At 27.8% G+C, this 12393-nt stretch overlaps 1 long non-coding RNA gene across 2 annotated transcripts in view; it reads left to right on the top strand.

The window, feature by feature from the left end:
• LOC129615322 (uncharacterized) overlaps positions 1-12393 on the top strand; it is a 108772-nt gene that overhangs the window by 59213 nt on the left and 37166 nt on the right. The gene's annotated exons all lie outside the window — the stretch shown is intronic.

Raw genomic sequence — 12393 nt, 5'->3', positions numbered from 1 at the left:
AATTAGAAATATAATTAAAAAAAAAACTTGATAATCTTCAATAGTAAATTTAAGTTTCTAAAATTGACTTTTTCTAAATATGTTAACAAATTTTAGGTAAGATTTATTTTATTTAATAAATTGCTAAAGAATGTTTAAATTTAACTGGATGATTTTGAAAAATTTAACCCAACTTTAAGTTAAACTTCATAAACTGTGTACGTTGTGTTAATTAAGGACATAAATGAAATGTAGAAATTATTCCTCTTCTTCGTTTGAAGTTTTAAAAAATTTGAAGCTCACATTGTAATAGTTTTCAAAAAAATTTTTCAATATTCTTCTTTAGCAGAAGTTATAAAATTGTAAAATTTGCTTCTAAAATCATTTTACTAAAAAATATTTTAAAGATTATATTTTTTCCCGGTCATTCAGTTATATAAAAGCTTTAACGCAAATCTCTGCACTTAGGGAAAATATACACTCGATTACGTTCTGTTTAATAATATCTCTATATATGTATAAATAAGTGAACATGTATATATATATATATTCACATGTCGGATGTTAATTATGTGGTATTTGAAAATATTTGTTAAAATACTTTCATATTCTATTTCACTTAGTTTATGCAAATCACTAAAATTGAACCGTTCAACACAAAATTCTGAGCTCCAGTACAGTATAACTATAATAACTGTTCATGAGCTTCATAATTTTTTTTTGCTCCAAAATTAAATCTTTAAAAGTATAAACTACTACAAATCATAAAGTTAAGAAGATTTTGTTAACTTAACATTCTCCTCCGTCATTTTTCCTTTTTATAGAAGACAAAAAGGATAATCATACAATGCCGTAAGGGAAATCCCCTTTAGTTATATTAAATATTTATATACTTATATATATATAAAATATATACGTGCATTTAAAAATAAATATTTTCAGAGCAAATATTATCTTTAAGCCCCAAAAAAGAAAACATCCAAAAATATAAAAAAAAATTCGAGTTCTAAGTATTTTTTGTTCAATAAGGACTTTAAAACGAACACCTATACAAACGATTAAATCTTTCTTTTTCGATTGAGTTGCCTGGTTTTGTTTTTCTTTGCCTGGTTACATTTTTTTTTTTGTTTCGAAAACGTATATGTCAAAATATTTTGATTACCAACCAATATAACACCAAATAATTTTAATCCTTGAGAAGTTCATGAAAACGAACTAAATAAAAATTTTCCCGTTTTTTTTTCTTTGTTAGAATGTAGGAATTTCAAAGATTCAATATTATTGATTATTTTTCACAATACTCAGGAATTTTTTCATATTATTCATTCGAAGAAAAGATAAATATAAAACACGAATAAAAAGGAATGCAATCTTATAAATAACATGAAGAATCCTTGAAAAATTTTGCACATTTTTTTTATTGTTTTCCTTGAAAATAACTGATTAATATACGTTTTTCTTTTACATAAGCTTGTTAAGAAAGAAAAATGTAAAATAAGCAAATTTTATGGTATAATATTCAGGATTAGGAAATATTTAAAAAAGCAAGCAAAATTTTTACACGATTCCAATTAATGCGGAGTTCTTAAGCACGTTTCATTAAAAAAAGAAATATTGAACATAAATCTTGTAATTAAGGTAAGAAAATTATAATTTTTTCCTTAAAGAAATTTGCATATTGCTAATTTTTTTAATTTTTATGAGTTAGAGTAGAAAGGAATATAAAACTAATACTTTTTTATACCCTGCACTTCGTGAAGGGTATATTAACTTTGGTATGGAGTTTGTAACTACTTGAAGGAGTCATCTGCAGTATGGACATATATATATATTCTTGCTCAGCGTAAAATTCTGCGTCGATTTAGACATGTCCGTCTGTCCGTCCGTCCGTCCGTCCGTCCGTCCGTCCGTCCGTCCGTCCGTCCGTCCGTCCGTCCGTCCGTCCGTCCGTCCGATCGCACGATAACTCAAAAACGAATAATGCAATCGACACCAAACTTTCACAAGTTTTTTCTTTTGTGCCAAGGACGAGCCCTATTGTTATTGGACTAATTCGGACAACGGGTTCGGGTAGCTGCCATACAACTCAAAGAGTTTATTTTAAATATTTCAAAAACTAATAAAGCTGTAAATATAAAATTTTGTATACATGTGTCCAATTATATTCTACATATGCTCTAAGAATTATAATGGGATAGCTGCACCGGTTCGGGTGGCTGCCATACAACTCCAACAGCAAATTTTTTATATTCGGCAAAATAATAAAGTCAGATTCATGAAACTTGGCAGTCATGTGTCCAATTATAGGTCAAATATACTTCTGAAGTTTTAGAGGAATTGCTTTACAGGTTCGGGTACCTGCCATACAACTCCAGAAGCTAATTTTAAATATTTGGAAAAATAATAAAGTCAGATTCATGAAATTTGGCAGTTTTGTGTCGAGTTATAGGTTAGATATATTTCTGAAGTTTTACTGGTATTGCTTGACAGGTTCGAGTAGCTCTCATACAAGTCTAAAAGCTTATTTTAAAAATTTGGAAAAATAATAAAGTCAGATTCATGAGACTTGGCAGTCGTGTGTCCAATTATAGGTAAGACATATTTCTAAAGTTTTAATGGGATTGCTTGACAGGTTCGAGTAGCTCCCATACAAGTCTTAAAGCTTATTCTTAATATTTGGAAAAATAATAAAGTGAGATCCATGAAACTTGGCAGTTGTGTGTCCAATTATAGATCAGATATATTTGTGAAGTTTTAGTGGAATTGCTTGACAAGTTCGGGGACTTGCCATACAACTCCAAAAGCTAATTTTAAATATTTGGAAAAATTATAAAGTCAGATTCATGAAACTTGGCAGTCGGATGTCCAATTATAGGTCAGCCATATCCGTGAAGTTTCTATAGAATGACTTCACAGGTTCGAGTAACAGCTACACAATAACGAAAGGTGCAGGGTATAATTCAATCGGTTTATACCGACTGAAACGTTTTTACTTGTTTTGCTTTAATTTTCTATATCAGTGGCTGAATTAGACTACTTAGATCGCATTCTGTGAACTTACGTTACGACCTTTAATTTCAGATAATTTTTAATTTACCAATTCCTTCGAGTTGTGTAGATGTTTTAAAGTTCTATGAAGTAGATATAATTGATATCACTGAAGATTTTCAATTGATCTGTTCACAGAACTGGGAGATCTAATTGATATAAACGATTTGGTTTACATTAAACTTTGGTATTAAAACAGCGGGAAAGTGTTATAAAATTTGCATTTAAAAGATTGGTTGGACGAATTTGTTAGTGCACTCAGATTAGATTAGGATTACATTTGCATATAGAAAACAGGTTTATATAATTAATATCGCTCTAGTTATAGTTAGGTAATCTAGATCGCTCAGTCAAAGTGAAAATTATACGACGTAGTGGAGTATTTTATATTAAGTATTTGGTTTATTTGAGCAAAAATCAATTAATTAATTACATAGCTGTAAATAATTTGAAATTTAAAATTCTAAATTGTCAATTACAATAGAGAGCAAAACGTCTTTCAGCAGTAATTTTGGCAAAAAACTGAATTATTAAATCATTTTTTTTCTGCTTCACTCCCTTTGGGAGCATAGGGCTTTCACAAAGCTTCTCCATCGAACTGCATCAGGAGTTCTATTTTTGCCGGTTCTGATTAGTTCATTTACGACCGAACTCCTCCACGTTAATCGTGGTCTTCTCACACCCCTTCTAAAATTAAATCATTGTAATGAAAATAATAAAGTATAAAAAAAAAATTAAATTTACTTATTTACTTACTAAATTAAACTCTTTATTAGGTAAATCTATGGATCATAACATAATTGTATTACTTATTAAATTAACTAATACATAAAATTACAATCATTTTGAAAATATGTTGAGTTTCATTGTTCTTGCCATTAGAATATATTCAATGAGGAGAAAATTTAATGCCGATATGCTGTGCAGATATATCTATCGAATTTTCTACCTTTGAAAGAAAATGGCTAGGCCAGTTACTTAAATAACAATTTCTTAATGGCTGGTAAATGATTAAATTTCGAGCTGTTTAATTTATTATATTCTGATACGTAGGTTTAAATTTTAGATAATTACAAAAAAATTACCTCGAATTTAGCAATTGAAATTTAACAATAATTGTACTTTAATCACTATTTTAGTTTTCCAACAATAAAACAAACAAAACTATTTTTAAATAATTTTTACAAAATATATAAGAAATATGAAAATAAAAATGGTTGCACAAAATATTTTGAAATTGATCCAAATGAACTGGGTCCTAAGTCACTTGATATACCGTATCCATTTGTACAAAGAAAAATAAAAACATTTGACTTTTGAACCAAAAATCATAGCCAAAATCATAGCTTTTTTTAAATATTTACTTATTGTAGAAAAAAAAGTGCATTCGACATTTGATATATTTTCAAAACAAAAAAGAAAAAAAGTAAATGTCAAAATTCGTAACACATCATTGAAGCTGTCAAAATAAACACGAAAAAAACTTGTGCTCAAAAACTCATAATTCAATCAAAACGACGAAAACATCAGAACTTACACACATTGCTTTTGATTTTACACTGTTTTGTTGAATTTTCCGCATATTTTCTACGTTATGTACAAAAAAAGAAAACTATGATATATTGATGTTGCATGTATGTTGGGCAGATATGAGAAATCCGATTCCATTGCAACATGAATAAAAAATTGATATACCTGATGTATGTACGTGCAACTCACATACAATTACAATTAATATAAGTACATGTAAAAATTTTTAAACCAATCAAAAATATTTGGATTTCGATACTCACACTTCTCAATTTGCAAATTGTGTTACAAAAAACTTGCTTCGTGCTGATCTTGTGTTAAGAAAAGTGTTTAGGTCAAAATTTAATCTGCACTGCAATAAAAATAAACAAGGTAAAATCATTTAAACCGACTATATACATGCTAATATTTTGATACATGATACTAGCTGAGTAAAATTAAAAATTTACGGAACTGGAAATTCACACAAGCTCATACATATATGCATAGTACATATGTATAAAAAAAACAAGTTTTGTATTGACATACATTTGTGTATTTTTATTTATAAAACACTTTTAATAGCATAGATCAAAAAAATTTTTACCGAAGAAAAACAAAAAGCTGTTATAGTGAAAATGAAAACTAAATGAAAAGAACAAAATAAAAACTAAATTTGTTTAATAAATATTTATAAATTCTCTCTTCATACAGAGTTCATCCCCGTTCATATTAACCTTAGAAAATTGCTTTCCAATTTCATATATTTTTTTCCCATCGTCATAGATTTGTCGTTTTATCCATAAGGTTTCAAGAAAATGTTTCAAAATGGTTCACAGCCTGTTTTTGAGTATTTGTTTCCGGTACCCCTTGGTTTCTTGTACAGAATTATATTAATTGTTCCAAATCTAGTCACCTGACTAGATTTGATAGCTGAGCTCTCGCCATATTGCAATTGAGAATATTTTAACATATATTTGTACATATGTATGTGATTAAATTTATTAAAGTTTTATACCAAATACTTTAGTGATCGGTAAAATTAAAAGCTCAAGAAAGTTGAGATATTAGCATCAAACCTTTGTATTTCGTTAGACTTAAATGGTTTGTGATTAAGTGAATTTAATTTTTGTCCTGTTTAATGAGAACTTTCATTGTGTTTAAATACAGTTTTGTTTAGAATCTATCCCTTTCTTCCACGGTTATTTTAAGTGAAAAATTTTAATTTGGCCTAGGGCTTTCCTATTTGTTTCATTCTAGTATATTTTTTTATTTTTTAAGGTATGAAATGTACAAAAGTTCATCTTCGTTTGTAAATATTCTTTGTCGAAATTACTAAATGTTCATGTTCAGCAGACAACAGACAACAGTTGCTGTCAAATATGTAAAACTCTAATAAAATAATTTTTTTGTGGTTTTGTTCTATCTTGATTCCCTATTTGTTATCTAATAGCAATTAGTTACCTTATCAATTCGTTCAAAAAGGAATATTTAGATTATCTTTCACTTATGGAATTTTTAAATAAAGCTAATAGCGAATTTTGTATTTGTCAGAAGTCATATTAAGCCGTAGCCCAGAATAAAGTAGTATAACTGTTTAAAATTATAAAGATTTCATTAAATTATCGGCTCAAATTTTGATATTTTGAATTCACTAGATTTGTTTGCAATTATAAATAATTTTTAATTCTATTTTTTATTTATATATACGAGTAAATTATTTGAATTTAATATATAATTTATACATATTACTACTACATACATTTTTTATTGAATGCTAACACTTGAATTTAAAGCTTGTATAATGTTCTAGATCAAATTTAATTGAGTAGCGATGTAGTTTGAAAAATCAATATTTGATAAATAATTCAAAATTTTCTTAAATTTATAAAAAGTTTTATTAATTCACATTAAAATTATATAAAAGTTTTTCAAGCTTTGTCTTTCCTACACATTGAGTATGTAACAATACTGGCCACAAATAATGCCATTACCAAATGCACTTTGAAAAGCAAATTAAAAGTCTAAATTTGTTTTTATTAGTACGGCTATCAAATAATTTCAATTTTCGTTATTCGTAGGACACATGTATTGTTACTACTGATTTAGATACCTTTATCTTATAAGATTTCGTTTCATTAAAAAACAAACAATAAAAGACAGAATAAGAAAAATCATTTTTCTTTAGAAGGAATAAAAACAAACAAACATGTTCAAAAATTTGTCTAGATCTGATTAGACTATATCTGATAAGTTTGAATTACTTTTATATCATTTTTGCTGTCAGTTTTAATAAAGTATTAATTCGATAGTGCAAGCAAATAAGGAAATTACGAAAAGATTCAATATTTAATAAAGTTGGGTCAAACCAATGGTTTGTATTGTAGCACTTTTCCCTTCAACAAGTGAAAATTCAGCTTTTAAATACTGTCTATGTGTACCTACCACACTATTAAAGTTGAATATATGAAAAATATATGAATGAAAATATTCATATATAAAACTATTTCTATGATTGCATATATTTAGGATGACGCATACATGCAGTCTTTGAAATAAAGCAAAAATTAATATAAAAAATGCTCGATTTTAAGGGTTAATTGTGTGAGTTAAGAAAAATAATTATATTTTTTAATGTTATGGAATTTACCGTTAGCTTTCTTTGTTTATAGAAATTTGAAAAACCTTGGGGGTTCGGAAATATAAGGTGTCAAAAATTCAAATTTTACAAATTTCAAGAGGCGATAACTGGAGAGGGGGTGGAGATGGAAAAAAATTTTCTTCTAACGAAATGAACTATTTGTTAATGCCTAAAAGCTCCTAAAATTTTAAAGTTCTACATTATGGGGTCTAATAGAAAAACGAGATCAAAAATTTGGAAAAAAAGAACTTTAGATAACGGTAAATTTGAACGGCCATTTTGTTTTTCTAAAGTTTAACTATAGTATACCGCGCTAGGGGAAGCAATCCACTGCTTTTCTGCGTTTGAAAAATTTCGAAAATACTTATGGTTTCATTGCAACAAATATTTAAAAAAGGCCATTTTTAGGGTTTTGGGGGGGTATAACTTCTAGAGCGGGGGGGGGGGGGGGATAGGTAAAAATTTTGTTCTACGGAAATAAATTTCTAGAGAAGATCTATGTACGTATGAAATTTCAGCTTTCTATCTTCAAGGGTGTAGAAGTTTTGTAAACAGACACACGAACAGACGGACGGACGGATAGAGTGAAACTAATAAGCACTTTTTTCAAAAAATTTTTTGGAAAAGTGCTAAAAACTAGCTTATTTAATGTCATTGACATGGTTTGGGACATGGAAACCCTTAATCGTTTACGATTATAAATCTCAAAATTTTTGCTAAGTAACTGAGTAACCCTTCACTATGGCATCAAAATATTGCTTATGTATTTGTAATATTGAAAAAATTATGAATTCTTCTTCAAGAATGCAAAGCAAAAAACGTCCGTTATGAATACATCATGTAAAGTAAGTAAGTAACGATTTGTATGCAAATTAAATAATTTACAGAAATAATAATTACCAATATTTATGCGAAAAAAAACATTTACGTGAATAATATATGAATTGAATGCACGTTTTCTGTACCGGTAAAATAGAAGAGGTCATGAACCTAATAGTAATATAATTCACCGTATGTATTACTTTGGCATAATATAACGGTTATAAAATTAAACAGTGACATATTATTAGAATTTAGTTAACATTTAAAATTATTAAAATAACACAGTAAACTCAGTAAAACAAAAATGAAAGTGCAAAGTACTTTAGTCAGAAAATTTTAGGTTTTGATTATTTTTCCTATTCTTCTTTTGCATTTGGTACTTGTGGTTAAATATGAAATGCACTTCCGAGAATTATTCTTACTGTCGTGAGGGATTTTAACAACAATGTTATTATGTATAAAGTACAGAAGATAAACAAAATGTGATGAAAAGACTTAACAAATTTCGCAGTTCTTATCTTAAAGCATATTGGCAAAGTCTTGTCAAAAAATATAAGAATCTTTTTAATTTAAGAAATTTAGTCAATTTTAATATATGTATGCAACTTGATAGCGGGTATATTAGAAATAAAAATTTCCGAATTAAAATCACACTTTTTGGTATAAATCACCAAACTATTTCTCCATCGAAGCGAGAACAAGAATGATTTGGATTTATAACTAAAATGGACTCATAACCTTTTCCAAAATTCGTCAAGGTAGCCAAATATGGATTCCATAATAAACTTTTACGATGTAAGCAAGTGCAATAAGTTTATACACCTTGCTGATTCTTGGTGATACGATTGCTGATTAAACTCTTAATGGAAAAACTATTTAGAAGGAATACGATGTGGAAATCGGAATATAAAGCGTATTCGATCGAATGTTACTAGCTCAAAAGTAAAGATTAGAAATATAAGTCTATATTAGGCTTTATATGCCCAATTACCAGCTCACCCCTCTATTTCAGTATAATAGGGTTAAAATGGCTTAGAAAAATCGAATTTTCTATAACTTCGCAACCGACAAGTTTTTAAAAATATTTTTCAAAACCGTGATGGTTTCAAACTGCTTTCCAAAGTTTCATGGTGATAAGATTAATATTGTAGAATATCCGCTTCTACCGCTTTCGGGGCAATTAATTCTGTCTTAAAAAACTATCTTAGGCACTTGTTAAAATGTACTTTAGTCCGTCATATTTTAGGGATTTTGGAATTTAATTTCTTTCATTTCAATATCTCAATATAATTTCAAAATTATGATGCAACGTAATGCAGGCACCTGCATGCAAAATAGTAATTTAATTTTCGTGGTAAATGATGATGTTATAGTGAATATATTGAAAGCTGCAACTGCAACACCATTCAATAATTTTAATGCTTTTTGTTGCCTGCAATATTCTGAATTTCTTTAATATATTTTTACTCTGATATTTTTTTATTATTTTTTTTATTCAAGTATAATATTATGAATTTCACAAATTTGAAAAGTTTTTTGCACTCATCTTGATGAGTTTTATACATCTCTCTCTTCTCTTCTCATTTAAGAATTTAAGTGAATGGAGAAGAAAGTTTTTTGTCTTTTTATTTCCTTCTTTCTCTCAACTTCCATACCTTTTCTACAATAGCTCTATTACACAATGCTCTTATGTTTCAACTCAAGGAATAAAACAAAAATACAGAAGCAGAACTAAAGAAGAAAATTTTCTTCTTCTACATGTTCTTTTGTTAAGATATTTCTGCTGATGTCATTTTTCTAGATGAATTATGACCGGTGGGTGGTGTTAGTATTTTGCACTTAGACACCCGAGAGTATTTTATGCACTTGCATTCATTTATACTCACATATAAGAATGATTATTGTTTACGAGGTGAAAAGTTGAGTGCAGAACGTCGTCATCTTTTGAATAAAGTGGAATATATACATACGTTATTATGATAGTTATAATAAGCAGACGTACATTGTATACATATATGTTTGGTCACATATTCATATACACATGTTTCATTCTTTGTAGAATTTCATTTACATTTATATGAAAGCATAAAAATAAATAGTTTATAATCGGTTTAATCGACCAATTGCCCTCTAATAGTTTTGAAATTTATGCATCGATTTATGTTGAGCACACAATATAATGTGAAATATAAGAATTTGTAAAAGAGAATGTACAATCTTAAAACAACTTAGCTCCGAATTAATTGTGCTGGTATATTAAAGTAAAATTGTTAAGAGCCACAAATATAGGTTTGGAATTAGTATCAACATTCCAATCATTATAAGTTATATTGACAAAATTGAATTGAATTATATAGGATATAATTCCATAAAGACCAGGAAAGCACCTGTTTTGGGATTTGGTGTCCAAATCATATTATCATGTGCCGATAATATGCCTAATGTTTGCGAAGCATCTCTTCATAAAGAGAAATGTGTTTTTGGAACGGCACATAAACCTGTACGGAATGATAAAGGCAGATAAGGTAAAGATCCGGACTTTGCCGGTAGTGAACAAAAATTATCTTAGTATTGCGATTGTTATTTTGAAAGGGCACTGCGATTGTTTTCTTGGAAGGGCCTAGAGTAGCATTTTGTCATTTTTGGCAAAAACTCTTCCTCCCTTTGCAAAGTTGACATTCTTCATAAATGGTGACAAAGAATAATACCTGAAATATTTTAAATTTTTATGTTCTTTTAACTTGATTGAAACTATTTTTTTAAAGAAACTAATTTTGAAAAATTCTGAACTTTTTTTTTGAATTTATTTGAAATATTAAGACATAAACATTGTCGCACAAGCAATATGTGTACACCCAGATGCATGTCGCATAAATATTGAAATATAATGGTGTATGTGCAAAACGCAAAAAGAAACTTATTAAGTAGTAAAAAAGAAGTAAAAAATGAAAAGGAAAACGAAAAATTGCAATTTATGTATGGAAAATTTCACTAAAATACACTTTTTATGTAAAAATTTTTTACTTCAATGCTTCTTAAATGGACCATTTTCATGATTGGGGTGAATGATGATGCTATAAGAAGTAATTTATAAAATGCGTTATATTTTTTTCTCGATTTTATAACAAAAATAAGTGTAATTGTAAGAGAGAAAGAGAAGATAAACGTTAAACACTTTCGTATTTAAAGTAATATGCTTTGATAAAGAAAAAATTGCGGAAGCAACAATATATTACTTGTTTTGTATTAGAAACTATATTTTAAAATAAGCTGTTAAAGTTTATAAAAAATTAAGAAAATTACGAAAATCTATTGAAATACACAACACTAACTTTTATGAAAATAAGTGAGTTATTCCAATATATTAGCTGAAAGACGAGTATTAAAGATGACTATACTTAATCAAGCGTTTAATATAATAGAATTATTTTATTCGCAAATTGTTGTTTATATGCATGTGCATAAACGTACATACGTCACATACTGATAACGCATATAAATATACAAACTATTGAGATTCTAAATATAAAGAGTTGCTTTTGGGTCTATTAATGCTTTTCTTCAGGAAGTGTTGAGAAAGCTGTTAGTGCAGTTTAACGAGTTCTTGCAAGTCCTGGAAATATTGCATAAATGCAACGTCTCTTTTAAAAAATATGAATAAATATCATGATTTCTAATGAATGTTTTGGAATGCATAAGAAGTTAAGATGTAAGGCCAATTATAAAAGCGGAAGATTTTTAAAAGAAAATAAAAGAAAAAAAATAATTATGAAAAAAATCTTCTACATTAATATTCTTCTTCTACACAAGTACTTTTGAGGTTATATAGGTCTCCTATTTTATAATGTTAACTAATAAAGTAAAAAAGTCTCTTCTCGCCGCTTAAATTATTAACCACAGAAATAAGGCATTTTTTAAATTACGATATGAATAAATAAACTCATCAGCATTCACTTCAAAGAGGTTATTAGAAAGGCTTACTTAAATAAATACAAATTATTGGAATAATAAAAGTTATTCTTTCAAACTTCAATTCTCGCTATGGATGAATATTTTTTAAGATTAAAGTATTACAAGAACTTATACGGAAGTTATTTCACAAGAAACTCTATCATATAAATGCACAATTATTGAAATTATTTCCACAATCGGAATACATACAATATGCATAAACAGATAGAAAAGTAAATAAAGTGTTTTTGTTTGTGCAAATGATCTATGTCAAGTGGACTTTTTAGGTTCAATACTTATTTAAATTCAAAGGAATTTGGTGAGCATTCTTATAATTTCAATTCGTAATCTTTCAATTTCGATGCGTTTATGGGATGACTGCGGACCCAAATTGTAGGAAAGAATTTTTTCAAAATCTCAAAATGTTATTAAAAAAAATCTAA

The sequence above is a fragment of the Condylostylus longicornis genome, unplaced genomic scaffold (assembly GCF_029603195.1).
Source record: "Condylostylus longicornis isolate FDR11 unplaced genomic scaffold, ASM2960319v2 ptg000135l, whole genome shotgun sequence".
In the NCBI taxonomy this organism is placed as follows: Eukaryota; Metazoa; Arthropoda; class Insecta; order Diptera; family Dolichopodidae; genus Condylostylus; species Condylostylus longicornis.
This window is presented reverse-complemented; position numbering and strand designations above follow the sequence as displayed.